At 36.3% G+C, this 12,617-nt stretch overlaps 1 protein-coding gene across 3 annotated transcripts in view; it reads left to right on the top strand.

Moving 5' to 3' along the window:
- Positions 1-12,617, top strand: part of LOC123588687 (disintegrin and metalloproteinase domain-containing protein 5-like) — a 122,886-nt gene that overhangs the window by 66,215 nt on the left and 44,054 nt on the right. The window lies entirely within an intron of this gene.

The following is a 12,617-nucleotide window of genomic DNA, read 5'->3' as shown; positions in this document are numbered from 1 at the left end:
TGTTCATTAGGGATATCAGCCTGTAATTTTCTTTCCTCCTCCTCCTCCTCCTCCTCCTCCTCCTCCTCCTCCTCCTCCTCCTCCTTCTTCTTCTTCTTCTTCTTCTTCTTCTTCTTCTTTTAGTGTCTTTGTCTGTCTTTGTATCAGGGTAAAGCTGGCCTTGTAAAATGAGTTTGGGAGAGTTCTTTCCTTTTTAATTTTTGGGGGAGTTGAGAGAAATTACCATTAATTCTTTAAATATTTCATAGAATTCACCTGTGAAACCATCTAGTCCTGTTCTTTTATTTGTTAGGAAGTTTGATAACAGATTGAATATCTTTAGTTGTGATTACTTTGTTCAAGTTTTCCATTTCTTCTTGATTCAGTTTTGATAGATTGCCTGTTTCTAGGAATTTATCCATTTCTTGTAGTGTTATGCAATTTGTTGGTGGATAATTGTTATGGAAGTCTCTAATGATACTTTGTATTTCTATGGTATCAATTTCAGTGTCCCTTCTTTTCTTTCATAATTTTATTTTATTGAGTAGTCTAGCTAAAGTTTTGCCATTTTGTTTATCTTTTCAAAATCCATCTCTTGGTTTAATTTATTATTTTCCAATTGTCTCTCTGGTCTCTATTTCATTTATTTCTGCTCTGATCTTTCTTATTTCCTTTCTTCTACTAACTTGGGTCTTAGATTGTTTTCCTTTTTTAATTCCTTTAGGGGTAAAGTTAGGTTATTTGAGTTTTTTTTAATATAGGCATTTATTGCTGTAAACTTACCTCTTAGAACTGCTTTTGCTATATCGCATATGTTTTGGTATGTTGTTTTTTGTATTTGTTTTTGTTTATTTTAAGACACTTTTTATGATTTCCTTTTTTCCTACTTCTGTGGTCCATTAGTTCAGGTATGATGTTAAATTGTACATTTTGTGGATTTTTCAGTTTTTTTCTCTGAGGTTTGATAACATTGTGCTTGGAAAAGATATTAGATATTATTTCAGTTTCCTTAAATTTCATAAAACTTGCTTTGTGGACCAACATATGTTTTGTCCTGGAGAATGTTCCACATGTGCTTGAGAATATTTTGTTCTTATTGGACATAATGTTCTATATATGTCCTTAAGGTCCATTTGGTTTATAGTTTTATTCAGGCCTGCTATATTCTTACTAATTTTCATTCTGATTGCTCTGTCCAATGTCAATAGTAGGGTATTGAAGTCCTCTACTATTATTGAATTGCTGTCTGTTTATCCCTTTGGTCTGTCAATATTTACTTAAGTTTTTAGGCATTCCAATATTTCGTGCATGTGTAGTTACAAGTGTTATATTTTCTTGACCTTTTTTTTGTGATTGTTTTAGTTGAAAGTCTGTTTTATATTACATAAGTATAGCAAACCCTGCTCTCTTTTGGTTACCATTTGCATAGAATGGTTTTTTCTTCCCTATACTTTCAGCCCTTGCATGTCCATAAAGGTAATTTGAGTTTCCTATAGCCAGCTTATTGTTGGGTTCTACAATAGAAATTTGATTGGAAAAAATCCGTTTACATTTAAAGTAATTATTGATAGTTAAAAGGACTTTCTATTGCCATTTTGTTAATCATTTTCTGGTTTGTTTGTTTTAGTTCTTTTTTTCCTTTATTCCTTTCTTACTCTCTTCTTTTGTGATTTATTTTTTGTAGTGCCATTCTTTAATTTGTTTCTCTTTATATTTTGTGTATCCACTGTAGGTTTCTTCTTTGTGATTGTTATAAGGCTTACATAAAAAATTTTATAGATATAATAGATATAATAGTCTATTTTTTAAGTTTTTATTTTAATTCCAGTTAGTTAACATACAGTGTGTGATAATAGTTTTAGGTATACAATGTAGTAATTCAACAGTTCCATACATCACCCTGGGCTCATCACAAAAAGGGCACTTCTTAATTTTCATCACATGTTTAACCCATACCCCCACCTACCTCCTCTCTGATAACCATCAGTATGTTTTCTATAATTAAGAGACTGTTTCTTGCTTTGACTATCTGTTATTTTTTCTCCTTTCCTTGTTTGTTTTGTTTCTTAAATTCTACATATGAATGAAAACATATGGTATTTGTCTTTCTCTGTCTAACTTATTTTGCTGAGCTTGTTGTTGCAAATGGCAAGATTTCATTCTTTTTTATGGCTGAATAATATTCTGTTGTATATATGTATATATACCACTTCTTTATTCATTCATCACTTGATGGACACTTAGGCTGATTCCATATCTTGGCTATCGTAAATAATGCTTCGATAAACATCAGGGTGCATGTATCCCTTTAAACTACTGTTTTTGTATTCTTTGGGTAAATACCTAGTCATGCGATTATTGGATTGTAAGGTAGTTTTATTTTTATTTTTTTAACTTTTTGTTTACACTTCTAGTAGTTAACATACAGTGTAATGTTAGTTTCAGGTGTAGAATACAGTGATTCGACACTTCCATACAACACCTGGTATTAATACTCATCACCTGTAATAATCTATTTTAAGCCGATAATAACCTACCTTCAATCATATACTAAAGCTCTACATTTTAAATTCTCATTTAATTCCCCCACATTTTGTGCTATTAATGTTACAATTTGCATCTTTTTATATTGTGCATCCTTTAACAAATTATGTAATAATATTTACTTTATAATACTATTGTCTTTTAACTTTTTACTGGCGATAAAAGTATTTTGCCACCATTACAGTATTAGGGAATTATGAATTTGATTATATATTTACACTTATCGGTGCGTTTTATACTTTTATGTTTTCATGAGTTATTGTCCTTTCATTTCAATTTGATGAACTCCCTATAAGATTTCTTATAAGACAGGTCTAGAGGTGATGCACTCACTTAGCTTTTGTTTATCTGAAATGTCTTTAACCCTCCTTAATTTCTGAAGGAAATTTTTTGCCTTGTATAGTTTTCTTATCCAGCAGTTTTTTTTTTCTGCTGCTTCATTTTTGGTGTATAGAATGCAAAAAATTTCTGCAAGTTGATTTTATATCCTGTGACTTTGCTGACAGTTTGAGAAGAATAGATGGCTTGTGAAGTCATCAGGCCCAGGATTCTTGTTTGTTGGGAGATTTTTGATAGATGATTCAATTTCTTTGCTGATTATGGGTCTTTTCAAGTTTCCTATTTCTTTCTGTTGCAGTTTTGGTAGTTTGTATGTTTCCAGGAATTTATCCATTTCTTCCAGATTGCCCAGTTTGTTGGCATATAATTTTTCATAGTATTCTCTTGTGGTGTTGGTCCCTTCTATTTCTGTGGTGTTGGTCCCTTCTTTCATTAGTGATTTTTATCTATTTGGGCCCTTTCTCCTTTATTTTTGATAAGTCTAGCTAGGGGTTTACCAATTTTGTTAATTCTTGCAAAAAACCAGCTTTTAGTTTTGTTGATCTGTTCTACTGGTTTCTTATGTTTGTTTCTATATTATTTATTTCTGTAATCTTTATTATTTCTCTTCTATTGGCTTTAGGCTTTATTTGCTGTTCCTTTCCTAGCTCCTTTAGGTGTAAGTTTAGATTGTATATTTAGATTGTATATTTCTTGCTTCTTGAGATAGGCTTGAATTGCAATTTACTTTCCTATTAGGACTGCTTTTGCTGCATCCCAAACTGTTGTGTTTTCATTTGTATTTGCTTCCATGTATTTTTAATTTCTTCTTTAATTTCCTGGTTAACCCATTCACACTTCAGTAGGATGTTTTTTAACTTCCATGTTTGAGGGCTTTTTTTTTTCCTTGTGGTTGACTTCAAGTTTCATAGCTTTATGATCTGAAAATATGCATGGTATGATCTTGATCTTTTTGTACTTATTGAGAGCTGATTTGTGATCCAGTATGTGATCCCTTCTGGTGAATGTCCCATGTACGTTTGAAAATAATGTGTATTCTCCTGCTTTAGGATGAAATATTCTGAATGCATCTGTTAAGTTCATCTGGTCCACTGTGTTATTCAAAGCCATTGTTTCCTTGTTGATTTTCTGCTTAGGTGATCTGTCCATTGCTGTAAGTGGGGTGTGAAAATCCCTTAATATTATTGTATTATTATCAATGAGTTTCTTTGTGTTTTTTATTAATTTTTTTCTATATTTGGGTGCTCCAAATTAGAGACATAAACATTTTTTTGTTAGAAAACCATGTTTATTAACATAATCATGAAGCTTTTACATTTATTTAATTTATTTATTATTTATTAAATGTTTATTTTGAGAGAGAGAGAGAGAATGCATGCACGCAAGTGGGGGAGGAGCAGAGATAAAGGGAGAGTGAGAATCCCAAGCAGGCTTCACATTGTCAGCCCAGAGCCCAACTCGGGACTTGATCTCATGAACTGTGAGATCATGACCTGAGCTGAAATCAAGAGTCAGTCACTTAAGTGACTGAGCTACTCAGGCATCTCAGAAGTTTTTAATCTTAGTCAAAGAAGGTTGAAGTCAAAACGGATATAATATAACTGCTATAACTCTTCTTATACACAGAGAATAATGACAGTCATAAAACACAAAATAATATGAGACCACAGAGATTCACTGAGGCTATGTTTCTATTTCTGAAAGTGACAAATTCCATTGTTTTATATAATGGCTATGGTAAGCTTTTAAATGAAAGCCCCCACTCCCCACCACTTCCTTAACCCCTCCTTCCATATACAGATTTGGATAAGTGTAAATGGGATACTTTGCCTTATCCGGAAAACTTGTTCTGGAAGAAAGTAGAAGGAAGTTGAAATTTAATAAGGCTTGTGGGATTTTTCAAAGTTCAAAATACTGTTGTGACTACTTGTGTGGTTCCCTGCCCCCAAATACATGCCCTACCAGATACTAGAGTGCTTAAAATTTCACAATGGATTTATTACTTTGGGTTTTAAGATGTCTTTGGGGCATTGAGAATCTATCTGGGAGTGATAACGCCCAGTATGACACATAGTGAATGTCCAATAGATGTTTGTTTGTTTGTTTTTTCTTTATTTTTAATCATTTTATTTATTTTTTAAATTTACATCCAAGTTAGTTAGCATATAGTGCAACAATGATTTCAGGAGTAAATTCCTTAATGCTCCTTACCCATTTAACCCATCCCCCCCCCCCACAACCCCTTGAGTAACCCTCTGTTTGTTCTCCATTTTTAAGAGTCTCTTATGTTTTGTCCCCCTCCCTGTTTTTATATTATTTTTGCTTCCCTTCCCTTATGTTCATCTGTTTTGTCTGTTACAGTCCTCATATGAGTGAAGTCATATGATTAATACCCTCTAGTTTCATCCACATAGTTGCAACTGGCAAGATTTCATTCTTTTTGATTACTAATACTCCATTGTATATATATACCACATCTTCTTTATCCATTCATCCACCAATGGACATTTGGGCTCTTTCCATACTTTGGCTATTATCAGTAGTGCTGCTATAAACATTGGAGTGCATGTGCCCTTTGGAAACATCATACCTGTATCCCTTGGATAAATACCTAGTAGTGCAATTGCTGGCTCGTAGGGTATTTTTATTTTTAATTTTTTGAGGAACCTCCATACTGTTTTCCAGAGTGGCTGCACCAGTTTGCATCAGTGCAAAAGATCTTTCTCCACATCCTTGTCAACAGCTGTTGTTTCCTGAGTTGTTCATTTTAGCCATTCTGACAGGTGTGAGGTGGTATCTCATTGTAGTTTTGATCTGTATTTCGCTGATGATGAGTGATGTTGAGCATTTTTTTCATGTGTTGGTTTGGCCATATGGATGTCTTTTTTTGAGAAGTGTTTATGCCCATGTCTTTTGCCCATTTCTTCACTGGATTATTTGTTTTTTCGGTGTTGAGTTGGATAAGTTCTTTATACATTTTGGATACTAACCCTGTATCTGATATGTCATTTGCAAATATCTTCTCCCATTCTGTCGGTTGCCTTTTAGTTTTGCTGATTATTTCCTTCGCTGTGCAGAAGCTTTTTATTTTGATGAGGTCCCAATGGTTCATTTTTGTTTTTGTTTCCCTTGCTTCCAGAGATGTGTTGAGTAAGAAGTTGCTGCGGCTGAGGTCAAAGAGGTTTTTGCCTGCTTTCTCCTCGAGGATTTTGATGGCTTCCTGTCTTACATTGAGGTCTTTCATCCATTTTGAGTTTATTTTTGTGTATGGTGTAAGAAAGTGGTCCAGGTTCATTCTTCTGCATGTCGCTGTCCAGTTTTCCCAGCACCACTTGAAGAGACTGTCTTTATTCCATTGGATATTCTTTCCTGCTTTGTCAGAGATTAGTTGGCCATACGTTTGTGGGTCCATTTCTGGGTTCTCTATTCTGTTTCATTGATCTGAGTGTCTGTTTTTGTGTCAGTACCATACTGTCTTGATGATTACAGCTTTGTAGTATAGCTTGGAGTCTGGGATTGTGATGCCTCCTGCTTTGGCTTTCTTTTTCAAAATCACTGTGGCTATTTGGGGTCTTTTTGGGTTCCATACAAATTTTAGGATTATTTGTTTTAGCTGTGAAGAATGCTGGTGTTACTTTGATAGGGATTGCATTCAATATGTAGATTGTTTTGGGTAGTATCGACATTTTAACAATATTTGTTCTTCCTATCCAGGAGCATGGAATCTTTTTCCATTTTTTTGTGTCTTCCTCAATTTCTTTCATAAGCTTTCTATAGTTTTCAGTGTATAGATTTTTCACCTCTTTGGTTAGATTTATTCCCAGGTATTTTATGGTTTTCGGTGCTACTGTAAATGGGATTAATTCCTTGATTTCTCTTTCTGTCACTTCAACCGATTTCTGTGCATTGACTTTATATGCTGCAACTTTGCTGAATTCATGGATCAGTTCTAGCCATTTTTTTGAGGAATATTTTGGGTTTTCCATGTAGAGTATCATGTCATCTGCAAAGAGTGGAAGTTTGACCTCCTCCTGGCTGATTTGGATGCCTTTTATTTCTTTGTGTTGTCTTATTGCTGAAGCTAAGACTTCCAATACTATGTTGAATAACAGTGGTGAGAGTAGACATCCTGTCTTGTTCCTGACCTTGGGTGGAAAGCTCTCAGTTTTTCCCCATTCTTCTATCCCTACTTTCCTGAGGGTTTTTATTTTTAATCCATTCTGATAACTTATATCTTTTGATTGGAGCCTTTAGTCCATTTATACTCTGAGTAATTATTGAAAGAGATGAATTTGGTGCAAATGTGTTACCTGTAGAATTGATATTTCTGGTAATGTCCTTTGGTCCTTTCTAGCCTTTGTTGCTTTTGGTCTTTTTTTTTTTTTCTGACTCAAAGGTTCCCCCTTAAAATTTCTTTGCAGGGCTGGTTTAGTGGTCATGAAGTCCTTTAGTTTTTGTTTGGGAAACTCTTTTCTACCTTCTATATTGAATGGCAGCTTGCTGGATAGAGTATTTTTGACTGCATATTGTTTACATTCAGCACATTGAATATATCTTACTTTCTGGCTGCCGAGTTTCTGTGGAAAGATCTGCTGTGAACCTGATCCCAACCTGATCCCTTATACTTTAGGGACTTTTAAGTTTTTTCAGGATTCTTTTCTTGTCTTTGTATTTTGTGAGTTTGACTATGATATGTTTTGGTGATGTCTGGCCTTTGTTGAATTTAATGGGAGTTCTTGGTGCTTCTTGGAACACAGATTTGAAGTCTGTGTTCTTCCCCAGATTAGGGAAGTTTTCTGTGATAAATGGCTTACATAAACCTTCTGCCCCTTTTTTCTCTCTTTATCTTCTGGCACTCCTACTATACAAAGGTCATTATGTTTTAATAAGTAATTGAGTTCCCTAATTCTGCTTTTGTGTCCCTGACCTTTGTTTCCCTCTTCTTTCCAGCTTCATTATTTTCCATAATTTTATCTTCTATATCACTAATTCACTCCTCTGCCTTACCCATCCTCATTTTTATGGCCTCCATTTGGGTTTGCATATTGGTAATAGCATTTTTAATTTCAGCCTGACTAGATTTTAGCTCTTTTAGCTCTGCAGAAAGGGATTGTCTGATGTATTCTATGCTTTTGCAAAGCTGCCTAGTATCCTTATCATTGTTCTTTTAAAGTCTAGTTCAGATATCTTACTTATAACTACATTTAATAAGACCCTGGCTATCATTTCTTCTTTTCTTTCTTTTGAGTTGAATTCCTCCATCTTGTCATTTTGGAGGAAGAAACAACAACAACAACAACAACAACAACAACAACAACAACAGAATGAAATAAAAACAAAAATTGTGCAAAAATCAAATAAAGGAAGCTAGATCCTAGGTGTGTTTGGTCTTCCTGTTAACACAAGCTTGATAGAAAACAGAGAAAAGAGCAAAAAATAAACATTTTAAAAATAAAAAATAAAATAAAAAATTTTGCTCTTTCTGCATCCAAGACACAAAAGAAAAATAACAACAACAACAACAGCAAAAACCAACAACAACAATGAAAAATGAATAAACAAATTACAAACACAAAATCCCAAATGAAACTAGATCCAGTTTCCCCTAGAGCTAAAACCTTGCAGCAGTCTGTGGGCAGTAGATTAAGTTCGTGGAAGGGATTCACGCTGGTCTTCTGAGGGAGGAGCTTGCTGTTCTGATTCTCAATCCTACTTGCTCTAGTGGAGATGTGCCTCGAGGGCTGGGGGTGTGTGGGCTCTTGGTGTAACAGCACCATTCTCCATTTGGTCGTGGTTTTTAGCTTCCTGGTGTCCGACAGTATTGGTGGACTAAAGGTGAAAATGGCTTCACACTACTCTCTAGTCTCCAGAGTAGGAAATTCATGCCCTCACAGACACAGGATTGCATATCAGTCACCGCTCTTATATCCCCCACTTCTGTCAGCACCCTGCCTTCCCCTGTGTCCCAGGTGTCTGCCTACCAGGCAGCATCTCTTTCCAGAATTTTATATCAGGTATGGTTGTGTTTCGAAATACTTCAGAGACCCTTGGGATTTGGACGCAGTGATCTTCTGGGGGAGGGTGTCACCACACTGTGGCCAGCATGTCTCAGGAAATAGTCATGCCACTGCTCAGTGGCAGGGGCTCAGAGTTAATGGGAAGTCACAACACACAACTGGCACCAGGGTATGCTGCCTTCAGCCAGTGTCTGTGTTCCTTTACGGGTGAATGGGTGAAGGTGGCAGCTTGATGGTGCCAGCCCTGTCTTTTGCCCACAGAGAGGCTGTATCATCTCTACCAAGCATACTCCAAGCAGGGGAACTGCTTCTCCTTGAGCAACCCAGGTTATCCTCAGATGGCTCTGCACACTCCAGGGGCTCCACCCTGCTTCCTCCTGGGAACACCACCAGGGGCTGACCTCTGAAACTTCAGACTCTGTGCTCCACTGTTCGTAGAAAATACTGGTGGTATTGAAACTGTCCTTTTTCCTCTGTCAGTGGTTTTGGGGAACAGTTTTCTTATGCAGTCCCCTATGGATGTTTTCACTCTTTCTCTCTTGCTGCTTTCAGGGGGGAGTGCTTTCTTATGCAAATCTGATGCACTTCTCCTCCTACCTCCCATCTTTCTCCTCTCTGGGAAAACGGCTGTCTCCCCTCTGTGGCACCGGCACTGTGGCTATTCTCTCCCCCAGTTCACCTCTTTGCACCATGTACCTGTTGTGTTCTCTCCCTCAAATTATACAGATTGTTCTGTTAGTCCTCAGATCAATTCCCTAGGTATTCAAAATGGCTTGATGTCCATCTAGCTATGTTCAAGGGATAAGACAAACCCAGGATCCCCTTACTACACCATATTAACTGCCCCAAGCCATAGGCTCTCTTTAATATTTTTTCTTTTTTGTTCTTCTGATTGGGGTAATTTTAAATGATTGCCCTTGAGTTAACTGTTTCTTCTGCTTGATCAGCTGTGCCTTTAAAGCTTTTTAATAGAATTTTTTAGTTCAGTCATTGTATTCTTCAGATCTAGAATTTCTTCTGTTTGGTTCTTTTTAAAAAAAATTCTCTCTTCTTTGTGAAACTTCTCATTTCATTCATGTATTGTTTTCCTGATTTTGTTTATGTCTATCTGTGCTCTCTTGTCTGAGCTTATGATGATTATTTTTAATTTTTTTGTCAGACACTTTGTACATTTCCATTTCTTTCATTTGTCTTCCACAAGACCTCTGTTGTTGGCATCATGTTTCCTTGATTCTTGATGTTTCTTGAAGTCTTGAACTGCTGCCTTCACAATTGAAGTGTTTCACATCTCTTCTAGTGTTTACTAGCTGGCTTCGAGAGAGAAAGAAACCAGTCAGTAGTCAGACCAACTAGAGTTTTGGGGGTCTCTCAGACCTTTTTTATGGGTGTGCTTGTTCCACTCCTCTTCCCGGGTTGTTTCACACCTCCAGAGGGCCGAAGTTTAGGGTTGTACACCTTCTCTCAATCCCAGAAAGTCAGTATGGCTATGGAGAGCCCCTCAGAAAATTTCCATAAAACAGTGCCTTGAAGTGTTCAAGGTTGTGCAATTCAGCAAAGTCCAGCCAGGTGCTGATACCCATGTGTTGTCTGCAGGATTGTGCCCACTTGTTGGAGCCTCATGTGTGCCATCTGCTGGAGAGTTTGTCGTTCTGGCGACAGGTTGTGAGTGTGGAGTACTGGGGGTGTTAGTTGGCTTGTTGTGGGTGTCCTCAGATAATGCATCCTGTTGGCTCATGGGTGAGGTTCTTGCTGAAGTCTGTAAGACAGTTAATTAGATATGTGGCTGGTTGTTGTAATCTATGTGCTAGTTGATGTGAACCCCCATCTCTTTTCCCTACTCCTTGGTATCCCAAGACTATTTAAGTATGCCAATTCCCTAAGTGGTCTGAGTCAGGTGAGACAAAAGTAAGTCTCTTGGACAGTGTTTTGCAGGGCTGGGGAAACGAGCTTCTCATCACTTTTATTTTCCTCTGTCAGAGAAATCACAAGCCAAGAGTATCTCTTGGCATTGAGCTGTGCCACCTTGAGGAATGGATAATGTGGGTAAAATGAAACTGTTCCTACCACCTTCCAATGAATCTACTCTCAGATTTTTTGCTTTACCTGGGGACTAGAAACTTTCAGCCAGATTGTCATTCAAGGTAGTTGTTAAAACAGGCATTTCTGTGTGGATATGCAGCCAGGAATCTCCTATTCTAACATTTGCTGATGTTACTCTCCTCTTCTTTTCCATTATTTGATATAATTTAGTCATAATTATTCATATTAAGGGTAACTTTAAAAAAATTGACTAACATATCAAACACAAGAAGTATAGAAGATTACTCAGTTTCCTGACATTGCTGCGTCAAAAGGGAATAACTTAAACCAGTTGTATCAACAGGGATATGTGAACAAGTGCTATTGAGACTGGAATAGTCGTTGGGCCTAATTATCAAAAGGTACATAGCCCAAGCTATGAATTTTCTGATATACATAATACTCTCTTTACTATGCAGTCAAGGCTGGTGTGGTGGTCAGAGGCAATAAATTAACCCACCCATTCCTTATTAGTTGTGTAAAGGGTCATAGCCCTGACAATGAATGACACATTACATGTACAGACTGGAAGTGTTGGCAAAAAATAAAAATAAATTAAAAACAACATAAAAAAACAAAAAAGATTTTAAGAGAAAGCACTTCAGAAACAAGGAGTCAGCCATTTTTAAGTTTTAGGGCCATTTTGGAATTAGGGAGCCAAGTAAAGAAAAATTAACACCTCTTAATAAAGGAGCAAGTAGGATGATAAAACATTTGAGGAACTGCACATTTATAAGTAGTATTGAAAAAAGAAGTTGGGTGAAAGAAGCCAATCTGAAAAAGTTACAGACTCTATGATTCCAAATATATGACATTCTGGAAAAGGTCAGACTACAAAAAGGACCATAAAAAGATCAGTGATTGCCAGGGACTGAAGGGGAGATGAATGGGCAGAGCATGAAGGATTTTTAGGGCAGTGAAAATACTTTGTAAGATACCATAACAATAGATACATGTCATTATACATATGTTTAAGCCCATAAAATATATAACAACAAGAAAGAACTTTCATGTAAACTATGGACTTTGAGTGATTATGATGTGTCACATAAGTTCAATTGTAACAAATGTACCACTCCAGTTGGAGATGTTGATTAGAGGGGAGGCTTTGTATGTGCTGATCAAGGGTTTATGGGAAGTCTCTGTACTTACCCCTCATATTTTCTGTGGCCCTTAAACTGCTATAAAAGACAGTCATAACAATAGAGGAAATTAGAATAAATGTAATATTTCCATTTATACATATTTATAACAGGAAGCATATTTTAAACAAAGTAATATTAATACTTTTTCATTATACTTATATGTATTTTCCTTTAGAAACAATTTTGATCATTGTTTTTTATTTGATTGTTAACTCTATAAGCTTGGGTGACACAAGTATTGTGTATTGTCTTCCCACCCATCACTTAAAGAATTTGTGTCAGAATTGCTATATATTGCAAATACTTGCCAACATGGAAAAAAGTATACAGAAAACCTATTTTGGGGAGTGGTGAATGTTACAGAGGTTGAGCCTCTAGGACCTTTGAAAGCTAGAACAAATTTGACTTGGTTTGCATAGGATAGTGATGATAGCGATGAGGAACTGGGGCTTAGGTTGAGGAAAGGGTTTGCAGTGATGATATTTGGGTATTTGTTGGTGAAGACAGGTATACA

Source organism: Leopardus geoffroyi, chromosome B1 (assembly GCF_018350155.1).
Source record: "Leopardus geoffroyi isolate Oge1 chromosome B1, O.geoffroyi_Oge1_pat1.0, whole genome shotgun sequence".
Taxonomy (NCBI): domain Eukaryota; kingdom Metazoa; phylum Chordata; class Mammalia; order Carnivora; family Felidae; genus Leopardus; species Leopardus geoffroyi.
This window is presented reverse-complemented; position numbering and strand designations above follow the sequence as displayed.